Source organism: Canis aureus, chromosome 18 (assembly GCF_053574225.1).
Source record: "Canis aureus isolate CA01 chromosome 18, VMU_Caureus_v.1.0, whole genome shotgun sequence".
Taxonomy (NCBI): Eukaryota; Metazoa; Chordata; class Mammalia; order Carnivora; family Canidae; genus Canis; species Canis aureus.
This window is the reverse complement of record NC_135628.1, coordinates 10,251,553-10,264,133: the sequence shown is the minus strand read 5'-3', so window position 1 is coordinate 10,264,133 and position 12,581 is coordinate 10,251,553. Positions and strand designations below refer to the sequence as shown.

General features: G+C 37.5%; 1 protein-coding gene across 5 annotated transcripts in view; it reads right to left on the bottom strand.

Moving 5' to 3' along the window:
* Window positions 1-12,581, bottom strand: part of IMMP2L (inner mitochondrial membrane peptidase subunit 2) — an 845,985-nt gene that overhangs the window by 229,868 nt on the left and 603,536 nt on the right. The window lies entirely within an intron of this gene.

The window sequence follows — 12,581 nt, the reverse complement described above, 5'->3', positions numbered from 1 at the left end:
ACAAGGCATAAATATGAGCAATTAGAAATTAAAATTAGAATATACACACAGCCACAGGACAGGAAATTACACAACCACCAAGTACACACTACTTCACAACCATTTACCTAAGCTATCGTGTATGGTAAGAAGTTTAAATCTAAAAGACAGAAGTTATAAAAATGCATGAATTCAAATTCAGCTCACAAAAGTAAAATTAAAAATACATTACAGGGGGTTGGGGTGACTGGATGATGGGCGAAAAAAAAAAATACATTACAAAATGTAAATCAAAAAGCATTAATTTATGCTAAAATTACCTTTCCCTCCAAGGGTTTTTAAGCATTCTGCAAACTTGATTTTAGCAGTGAAGGTCTAATTTCTATTATGTGGATATTATTCTATCTTCATGGACACAAAAACAGAAGAATAAAGAATCAATGACTTGTCCTTGTTTAGACAGTACATCAGAAACTGTACAAATAGGGAGATTTATATGTGAGAAATAAGTACCCCTATTACACCAAGTTGACTAAAAGAGGCTGAAAGGGGAGTTTTGAAAAAATCCTCTGGGGGGTCAGGAATTAAAGGCATGCCACTGTACAGAATTGCATATGTTTTTATTTCTCCATCTTGACAACAATATTCCTATTCTCTATTCCTGGAAATGCATGCAAAAATATTTTCTCTACCTTAACCCACACTTATCAAGGAAGGAAGAGACAATTATTACTGCTACTACTTGTCTAATCCTTCAAATTCTTTTCAACATTTCCCAGAAAATTCATGTATTTATTTCAGGTACTTGATGGGATAGTAAATATGTATCAAAATAATTTCTGCTACTGAAATCACAGTAAATGCACTTAGAAATTTCTCCTCTTGGGAGGGGGAAGGGGTTCCTAGGAGGCTTTCTATGGTACATGCAATGTTAACCATAGTGGTTAGGCATCCATACCCCAAAACATAAGTCTAGCCTTTACAGATATACACTCCTTTCCAGTATCCAGTTAAATGCAAGAAATAAATATACAAACAAATCAAAGATAAAAATTCTCAAGTACACTATACATGAGAGGGGGTAAAATCATTTATCCCTCCCCCACCTTTTTTTTTAACATGCAATTTGGCTGAAACTACTAGATTTTAAAAAGTGTGAATCTCTAAGCCCAGCAAATTTGAGACTCCATACAGCAGAAGCAATCGTAAAGCTTGTATGAACATGAGCACTGCAACATTATTTGTAATAGCAGGAAAATTATAAACAATATGCATTCAACAATGAATAAACGGCTTAAAATTTATAAGACATTTAAACTGAGGAATGCTGGGCACAGATGACAAATAATGAACTAGATTTTTTTTTTTTAAGATTTTATTTACTTATTCATGAGAGACTCTATGCAGGGAACCTGAGGTGGGACTCGATCTGAGGACCCCGGGATCACGACCCAAGACAAAGGCAGACACTCAACCACTGAGCCACACAGGTACGCCACAAATTAGACTGTGATGACATAGACAATGTTCATGATAGATCTCAGACTAGAAGTATAAAGTTAGAGAAAATCCAAATTTTGGATTTTAAAAAAAGTCAAATACATTCAGGGATGTACAAATGCGGTTCTATGAGCATTAAAAATAATTGGAAAAGACATTTAAATGTTAAGATTGCTCACCTCATGTGAATAGGATACTTTTTTTTTTAAGTTAGAGAAACTCTTATCTCTATTTTATACAATTCAGTATTTGGGTTTTGTTTTGTTTTGTTTTAATGTCATGTGAAAACAAGAAAGCAAGCAAAAGTTTGACTAAATGCCAGAGAGTTTCTGGGAAGCAGTTGCTATTTGCTCCTTAAATATCAAGGTTTACAACCTATATAAAATTGAGGTAGCTACCTCTTCTCTGCCCTGCTGTCCCAGCATCCCATGAGAACCTGCTCCTTTCCATCCATCCAGGGACGACATATCCTAGGAGACAGCAATGACAGGGAGGACAGACATGGCTAGAGAAGGAATAGAGAGTGGCAAATGAATTTGGGAAGGTTGAGATTATCTCGTAGTAAAAATATGTGAGTGAAGAAGAGTTAGAAAAAAAAAACTGGGGGCAGTAAAGTTGGGTAGTTGTGGTTTTTGATGTGATGTCAAAGAAATCCAAAGTCTGACTAAGGACTGCTTGGTAACATGCAGTCTTCCTTAGGGATGGAGAAGGAAGTAGGGAGGGACAGATGTCTCACCTGCAACAGGAAGGTCCTGGTAAGATTAATAACCACTGGGTATTGGACAATAGGTGAGACCTATGCATATACCCTGTCCTTCCACTTATTTTTTAAAAGTTTTTTTTAAAATTTATTTATTCATGAGAGACACACAGAGAGAGGCAGAGACAAAGGCAGAGGGAGAGGCAGGCTCCCTGCAGGGAGCCTGATGTAGGACTCGATCCCAGGACCCCGGGATTGTGACCTGAGCAGAAGGCAGACGCTTAATCACTGAGCCACCCAGGCATCCCACCCTTCCACTTTAGATCTGACAATGAGATTGCATCAATACTGGAGGGCCAAGAATAATCTTGCTGGACAAATATCAAACAGAACTAAGTTTTACCTTCCTCAAAAAACCACCAAACAAAGTTGCATCAGTGAAAATATTCTGTTAATTAAGAGAGGAAAGCATATCTCTGAGTAGGATTTAGAAAAGCTTTAAGGGTGAAAAGTTTAATAATACACTGGAAGCTATTTACTAGTGAAAATCATACATCTCTTAAAGCATTCCTAACACATAGGCTGAGGAGTGAATTAAAAAGACTAGTAAGGCATTTCTTAGCCAGTGAGAGGTTAATTGTTTAACATGGCCAAGAGTTTTTACATTCTGCCAACTAAAAAAATGTTTATGAAAAGGCTAACATCACAGACAATGCCTCTAGCACTCGATTACTTTATGGACGTATGATGTTGCTATAAGTTAATCAACTGCAAAAGAAATCAGAATTAGAAATCAGTGTCTTGGCCATATACAGATTTAGGACATTGCAGTGATGATGATGATACTGGTGGATGAAATGAAGACTTTGTAGCATAAGTTACCTCTGTTTGAATGCTTGTATAGCAATCAAGAGTCTACTTTCTTAGAAATGGCGGTTCTTTGAAGCAGAATCATATGTATTCTAAACAAAAATTTTAATATTCTCTCTCCTCTTGTTGTTCCAAAAGATATAGAGGAAATACATCTGGTGCCTCTATATCTTCCGTCTCTTTTGCACTAGGACAGCATGAATAGGCCATTCCACTATTATGTACAGAAGGTGGGTCCCCATTGGGATAGGAAATTTACAACAGAGAGTAAAAGTGAATCCTTGAAGATGTGACAAGCCGATTCAAGTTTCTGTTCTCAGGTGGGATTAAAATCCTCATCAGTGTATCCTTTTTTTTTTTCTTTAAACCTCCGACTCCATTTCCTTCCCTATTCCCTGCACAAACATACATATAGCGCCAAAGAGTGGCAGGAAAACCAAACAATTTATTGGCAAAAAAAATAATATTTATGCCTATTTTATTACCACCAATTTGATAATTTTATATTTTGTAGGTTGCCAGTAAACTTTCACTATGTGAGTATCACTATGTGTGATACTGATATAAAACAAAATGCCAATTAATGCTTCCATGTTTGCAGTATGACGGTTTGCAGTACATTAACGGTTCTCAAGGATACCTTCTGTATTATTAAATGAATCATCTGTATTATTAAATGAATCATCCTGAAATAAGCAAAAAAAGAAAAAAAAAACACACATTTTAATTGGATTGGTTGGTGTCCCCTCCATCCCAAAAGATAAGCCTGCATTGTAATTCCGGTCATCTCTAATCCCCAAATGGGGCCTTATTGGGGAAAAGGGTCTTTGCAGATGTAATTCAGTTAAGGATCTTGAGATGAGATTATCCTCCGTGATCTGGGCAGGCCCTAAATCCAGTGACAAGTCCTTATAAGAGACACACAGAGGAACAAGGAGGTGGAGATTAAATCCATACAGACAGGGATCCCTGGGTGGCGCAGCCACTTAGCGCCTGCCTTCAGCCCAGGGCGTGGTCCTGGATCCCGGGATCGAGTCCCACGTCGGGCTCCCAGCATGGAGCCTGCTTCTCCCTCTGCCTGTGTCTCTGCCTCTCTCTCTCTCTGTGTGTCTTTCATGAATGAATGAATAAATAAATAAAATCTTTAAATCAATGCAGACAGCCTAGAGCCTAGGAACATGTCAACAACCAGAAGTGGAAGAAGCAAAGCGCAGAGTACCACCTTATAAACAGACTTCTGGCTTCAAGAAATGGGAAAGAAGACATTTCTATTGTTTTAAGCCTCCAAGATTGTGGTAATTTGTTCTGGCAGCCCTTGGAAATGAATGCATTTTTTTCTTTTCACGCCCCTCCATTCATTCAAAGGTTATAAATAATGATAATCATGCTCACTGAGCACTAGCTGCATGTCAGAAATAGTGGTAAGTTTTTTACATTCCTTGTCTCATTTAACCTTTCTAACTGTCCTGTGAAGATGACATTATTAGCTCATATTAGCGATGAAGAACTGAGAATCCAAGTCAGTCTGATCCCAGGCCATGCTCTTCCATTAAAAATACCAGAGAAGAAGGACAAGCAGAAAGTAAATGAATACTTTTCTGCTTGCATACGTGTTTATAGAGTCTCTGGAAGGAGGGGGGATGAAGAGGGAGGTGAAAGACAAGGTAAGACAGTATCTTGCATTCCATCCCATTTTTAAAAATATCTGAGGCATGTTAAAGTAGTATATACTTTTAAAAATTAATAATGAAATTCCCTTTCACTATTATTTATATTCCCCAAATGAATGAGAACATATAATGTTTGTCCTTCTCCGATTGACTCATTTCACTCAGCATGAGACCCTCCAGTTCCATCCTCGTTGAAGCAAATGGTGGGTATTTGTCATTTCTAATGGCTGAGGAATAAAGGGAATAGAAGGGAAGGGAGAAGAAATGTGTGGGAAATATCAGAAAGGGAGACAGAACATAAAGACTCCTAACTCTGGGAAACGAACTAGGGGTGGTGGAAGGGGAGGAGGGCGGGGGGTGGGGGTGAATGGGTGACAGGCACTGAGGGGGGCACTTGACAGGATGAGCACTGGGTGTTATTCTGTATGTTGGCAAATTGAACACCAATAAAAAATAAATTTATTTTTTAAAAAAATTAATAACGAAAGAAAAGTGCAGTTGCCAAGCAAAAGAAAAAAATATTAAATCTCTAAATGAATCACCAGAAATGAGTGAAAATAAAAAATATATAAGCAAAATGAACAATTTTCAGAATCTAACTGAGAAAACAGGGAGATGCACCAAGAAAGTATTAATGATCACTAGTGATCATAGTAATAAAAGTGATCACTAGAATGCTGCTGTCCTTTTTGTTGTTATTCAAATAAAAGTCAAGCCTCTTCTACCTACGTCCCACCTTCTGCTCCACTCCTAGGCATCTACCATGTCCCCGACGAGAGGCCACCAGCGAGCAACAGGAGCTAAATATGCCAGTGTTAGGTGTGCAAGTCTCTCTCGCAGGCATTTCTCTTCTGTTTGCTCTAGTTCTTACAAGGTTACTAATGTGGCCTGAGAGACAGGAGAAATTGGGTGTCTCAAAACACAGATTATGAAATTATTATCAAGGGAGTTATAAGTCTGTGTTCTCTGGATGTCATTTAAGAAAATGGAGATTTTCGGGCCTGAGCGATTTGCATTTAGACTTAGAATTCAGAGAAGGAAATGTTTATGGCCTCTGATGGTTACTCCTGAACCTACAGCTCTAGAATGTTGGTGCCTTTCACCATGATCCTCCGATCTAAGATGTGGGAGCTACAAAGATACCAGCGAAATCGGATCCTTACTTTTATTTCCCTCTTCCTGGGATTCTTTCTTACTAAGCCACTCCTCTTTTCATTAAAAAGGAATTTCTCTAATAATTTTCAAAAAAACAAGAAAATATTTATCAAAGTAGTGACTCAATCTTTTGATTATTATCAATTAGCATTTTATCAAATCTTTACAACTACTCAATATGCCAGTCGAAGTCAGTGCTTCATCCTTCCCAGAGACACATGAAAACCCCCAAAGATAATTGAGTAGATTAGAGTGAACACCAATAAAATCTAGGTCAAACTTAATAACCTTCAAACAGCAGCACCCACACTGCATACTAAACGCACCAACCATGGTACAGGATGCTTCAATGAAGTCAAAGCCAGTCCAGGGCTGTTTGAGGATGATCCATTTCCATATGCTGACTTCTGCCTGACTTTCTCTTTTCATTATATTTTCTTTCAAATGGTATTTTTCCCCTTTTACTTTCAATAGCATGTTCAAAATGACAAACTGATAACTGGCAATTAATTTTTGATTGATTTGCCCTCTTGGGACTTATTGAAATGAGCCATAAGAGACAGAAACTGGCCCAGGTAGAAATTGTGAGATATGTTCGTCTCGCCTATACCCTCAGGTAACCAGGATTTCAGTATTAGAAACCACAGATGGAACTTTAAAAGAACAAACTGACAAATGTATTGAGACTATGCCACCCAAGGCTTTTCTCATAGAGGCCCCACTTGTTTTCAGGATCATTTAAATTTAATTCTATATAGCAGTGAGGGCATATTTCAAGCACCCTCAAGTTGGCAAGGGCTTCAGAGAAGTGTTTTCCTCATGGCTTGTTCCTCACTTGAACTCTGGGGAGGACACTGAACCAAAGGTGCTCTTACAAAAAAGGTTTTACACTGTACATGTTCTGCTCCCCCCCTTACCCCCTCCCACGCCAAACAAATTCACTGATTCCTTGAAAAAAAAAAAAACTTCTCCAAGTACCTATTGTGAATTAAGGCGTGAGGGAAGATAAACAATAAATAGGTATCTGCCTTGAGGGGTTGGCACCCGAGTTAGGAACGCACTGAGATTTGTTAAGTGCCATAGGCGGTGGTGATGTGGGAAACACGGGGGCGGGGGGGGAGTTCATTTATTCTGGAGGGATCAGAAACATCTCACAGATATCTCTGAGGTAGAAAAGCCATCGAAGACCTATTCTTTTAAAGGTTTTGGAAGTAACTTGGCTTTTTGCTTCTTTCAGTTGGAGTATCTCATAATTTACCCTGCATTATTGAGGTTCTTGCTAGGCGTCAGGTAAATCTGAAAGTCTGAATGCTGGAAATTGATTACATGTGATCCTATACTTTTGAAGTCGCATTTTCATATTTGATGGGCATTCCTAAGCTTCTAGCTCTCCTATACCTAGGCTTTTTAAAAAGACTTTGTCATTACAGGGTATATCCCATTCATTTAGTTTATATTCGTGTCACCCCTTTCCCCCAATAACTAGTCTGAGGTTTTTGTCAAAAAAGTAGTTTGAGATACTTATAGACTTAGAGAGTTACAAAAATAGTAGGGAGGGTACCCATATACGTTTCACCCAGATTTCCCTAATGTTAATATCTTATGTAACCAAATATAAGAAATTAGCATTGGTCTAATACTATTGACTAAATTGCAAACCTGATTTAGATTTCAACAGTTCTACTGATGTCCTTTTCCTTCTTCAACACCTTGACTTTTTCTTTTAACTATTTTTTTATATATAGTTTAGTAAATGACCAGTTATATGAGTGAGAAAAAGGAACAGGGATTAGAATTGCCAGCTTCCTCAATGAAACATTCATAGTTAAGAATATTTCTTCTTTTATCCTTTGAAACAAACGTAAGCTTTGTTCAAAGAGATAAGCTTTGATCAATGTCATTTTATATCCACTCATTGTATAATCTTGGCTGAACTGGGATACATGATAAATGCACAAAAATACATTTTCACAATTCCATTCTCTACCAACAGGAGATGGTTCCGTATGCTAGGGATAGGAGTTTTGGTCCCGTAGGGTGAGGTTTCACAAGAAAGTAGCATCTGAAAGTTCTATGTTTCAGCAGGAGAGTGGCAGTTGCCGACACCCACATCAAGATTCTCATCTGCTGGAAGCCAGAGCTCCTCCACTGCCTAACGTCAAAGCAAGAAGTGACTTGTTATCAGAATCTCTGTACATCCCTCATTTTTCCTCTGCATTATTTCTTATCCAATTGCCCAAGAGAACCCATGGTGGGTGCTTTGTTTCATATCATTCCTTCTTTGAAGGGTTTTGTTTTAAACCCTTCAACATTATTTAAACAAAATAATGAAAGGAAACCAGGCCAGGGATGAAATACCTGAGATGATCCCCTCATGTTTGTTTCTTCTTCCATTCTCCTTTTCAGATTGGTAGCATTTGCTGGGATCACATTATATTTTCATTCATTCAGTAATGTGAAAGCTTGGATCTTGGAATAACAAATGTGCTCAACTACCCATGGTACACCACAAGGAACATTATTTTGACATATATATGAAAACTGGGAGTAAAAATTGCTCTGGCACAAGGAGGATACTCCATCTCTCCTAGAAGTTAACAGTAGACTACTTTGATATAACTGATCAGGGAGTTGCTTTTTTATATTCTCCAGAGTCCCTGGCATTCATCAGAAATTATCTCTTCTTGCAGTGTCATTTCTAAGTGCACTGCAAGGCGCTTGCAGCACGGCTGGAACCTGTAGCCTTATAGATTTGGTCCATTAGCCAGAAAAACATATTAATAGCAACAGTATTTCCTTTGGTTAAATAAGAATAAATTTCAGGCCATTAGTTTTTCACCACTCCCACCCAGATGCTATGAAAATAATAATTCCACTCTGCTTTGAAAAGAGAAGCATTTATAAAATTATGGAAAAAATTGTTACTTATTTAAGAAGTTGTTGGAAGGCCTAGGTTTCAGGAGAGAATGTATGTGCTAATGTTTGCAAACTGTAAAGAAGTGTGTAAACTTCAGGCTTCAATGCAATTCTACATCTTTACCTTTTCCATAGACCCCTGCATATAAAAATCCTAAGATGTTTGTCAACTGCCTGATATTCTTGGTCCAAGGGAACTTGATAGTAAAAAGAGATGCTAAAATAATTAATTATATTTAAATAAACATAATAGGGGCACCTGTGTGGCTCAGTTGGTTAAGTGTCTGCCTTTGGCTCAGGTTATGATCTCAGTACTGAGCTTCACATTGGGCTCCCTGCTTCTAGAAGCCAGGAGCCTGCTTCTACCTCTACCTCTCCCCCTCCCTGTGCGCTCTTTCTTTTTCTCTCAAATAAATAAAATATTTTTTTAAAATTTTAAATAAATAAACAAACATAATAGAAACATATACTGTATACAAGATATAAAAGCCATAATCATATGAAGGTTGCTATAATTTGTTAACATATTTTAAAAGGGTGGGGTTTGTTTTTGTTAATTTACTTGAACCATTTAAACCCATTTGACACATTTACATCCCTAGGAGAAGACTTTAAAAATTAAACGAAGCTTTAAAATATTATTTTTTCTCTTCTCACTTACACTATTGATTGGGTTTGGCTGACGGGCCCACAGAAATTAGACCTATACCTCAAGCAGAACTTAGGATCATGAAAAATTCTTCCACCACCTACCAAGAGATGAGGAGGCTGACCTGTTGCTCCAGACATCTATCATGAGCAAGGCATTTCTTTAGCAAGCTTTCTTGCTAAATTTTGGACGTAATGTTTTTCTTATTAGATTGATTGTCAAGACTTTCATTTGATGTGTAACGAGATAGGAGCTGGAAACTGGGGGCACTTGATTGATTTTCTGATTTGCCCCACTGCATGGCAACAATTAGATTAGTTGTTTCAAAGAGTTTCCACATTTCAGATCTCCACCCAGGAAGAAGCAAGCCCGGGGCAGTTGCTGTGGTGACCGTGCCCAGGCCAGGCCCACAGGCATAAACACACTAGTCCCACCAGCAATCTTTGAATTTTAGCTCTTGGACTGCAATAAGGAAAAAGAACGCATAAGCAGTGAGTCATCTGTTGATCATGAATCAGCCTTGATGATGAAGAAAAATGGATATAACTTTTTAAATTTTTTTTCAAGAATAAGTAATTACTTGTAATACTGTACATTAACTATATAGGAATTTAAAAAATTTTTAAAAAGATATAAGTAATCTTGTACTATTAGAGAAAACTTCTATCTTTTGACCACAAATACAGGAAAGAAGTTTTTTACTTTTTATTTATTTTTTAATTTTTTTAAATATTTATTTATTTATTTATTCATGAGAGACAGAGAGAGAGGCAGAGACACAGGCAGAGGGAGAAGCAGGATCCATGTAGGGAGCCCAATGTGGGACTTGATCCCGGGACTCCAGGATCCCGCCCTGGGCCAAAGGCAGACACTCAACCACTGAGCTACCCAGGCATCCCAAGAAGTTTTTTTAAAACGTACTATTTTGAGAATTAATTAAAATAAAGTTTTTGTTAGGGTCACTTACCCAACAAATGATCTTTCCATATAAAGATAAAGCACATATGCATTTGGTGTCATTAATATCACAAGAAAAGAAACAAATAGAAGGTGAACTCTTAAAAAAAAAAGTGAACTCACAAAAAGTAAACTCTTCAATACAATGGGTTTTACCTGAAAGGAATCTTTACTATCATTTTACTTTTAAGAGAGATTCTACTCTTGTGTTACTAAGACTTTAAAAATAATTCACTAAGGCTACTATACTTAAACATTACTTCTTCATAAAATCTGTCAAACATTTAAACGTAAATATTTTGGTCACAGTTAATTATTGCTTAATAGCTGAAATACATTGTCAACACATTGTTAATTTCATCTAACTTGTGACTCAAAGGATCTCATTTTTCAGTTAGAACATTACAGTCTTTAAGTGCTCCTTTGGGATAGAATGGAAACTGACTTCCAAGAACTTAGGTTAATGAGAACACTATATCCCAAGGTCCTACAGATTATTTCACATTGTAGCCTTAATCTTACTGATCGACATCAGAAGCCCAGATTCACACTTGCCCAGGAGTAGTTACTCATAGTTGTACTGGGGAATCAAAAGCCTACCCTTCTCTGAGGCTTTAAGGTAACATTCCGCTCACCTTGTCACTCAGTGGCTAGTCCACCTGATTGAATCTAATGTGTAACAAAGTAACAGTTCACAGTATAAATTAAAATTCTGTGTTTTATCTAAAACTTCCTTCCCCCATCCCCTTGTAATTTTATGTGGGATACCTCTTTTTTTGAACAGCCAGCCTGTATCAGCAGGAAGCCAGGCTTTGACCAAAGAGGACACGGACAAACTTTATTTTTCTCCCCAGAGTTTCTCCGATCCACTTTATTAAAGGAAAACTGAGAAAAGTTTTCTGGTGAAGACATTTGTAGTTTTGTAGGCACATACAGTGGTGTGGACAGGGATTGGGATTTTTTTTTTTTTTTTTTTTTTTTTTTTTAGGGATTGGGATTTATTTGTTTTTGGTTTCCTTCAATATCTTAGAATCAATAATAATAATCAATAATCAATAATAATAATAATAATCAATAATCATCCCCGGGGAAAGGATCTCCAGATGTTAGAAGGCCTCAGAAGAGTCCAATCTAGTAGTACCTTTGCCAAAGGAGTCCTGCAAAACCTTACAGGAGCCCCATCCTTCCCGTCAGTCACGGGGCCCTCTTGGCTGCAGGTACCACATTTATCTGATGTTTCTGTTGCAGTGGGGGGCTGCACAGACAGGTTGTATTTTAAATATTGTATATTCTGATAACATAAATGAACTATGGGTAATAAAGTTCTGACTTGAAAAACAGGAATCTCAAGTAAGAGAAAAATATGTGGATAGTTGTTGGATGTTTCACTTTTTACCACATCTTTGTGTTGTGATTATTACTCCAAAGCAGAATTGGTATACAGATGGTTAACCAATTTGAAGGAATGCTCTTACTTATGCCTCTGCCCCTACATTGCCCTAGAGCCTCTCATACCTATCTTTGGAGAAAAAGTTAAGGGTGTTTTCTCTAAGAGAGAGAAAACAAAAGGAACAATTGAAAAACTTTAACTATCTCTAACCACTCATGGCTATTCATGATAACAATGGAAAAATAGGTAGCAGTTGGCAGGAGAAAGGTCCTCTCTTAAAACTTGTTTTGCCTGGGTGAACAATCAACTCAAGGCACAAGAGGTAAGGAAAAAAAAGATGATAAGAAACATAGTAGAGCTACATAGCAGGGACAAAGGAAAACCAGCTTTTATTTTCCACACAGATATATTCAAACATTGAACTATGTTATTTTTTCATAGGTTGCATGAACTGAAAATAAGCAGCTGTGCATACTTTTGGATATTTGGTCTTGAGTTAACTCTAATTTCAAGGGTATGGCCTCACGCAACAGCAGTCTTTCTAGGCATAACGAGTAAATAAGGAGCTATCTTTGAAAAGAAAAACAGCCCTTGGAGGGCCCCTCCTCTAAATACTGTCACAGCTCCACTTTGCCATACACTTTTATAGGAGAGGCTGCCTACCATTTCCATGGAGATCCACTGTCATTATGTCTGAGGTAAAATGATATGAGACTACTTGACAGGCATTCAGAAGATCTTTGTAATTTCCTGTTTTATTGGGTAGCAGTAGGAAAAAAACCCACAGCAATAATC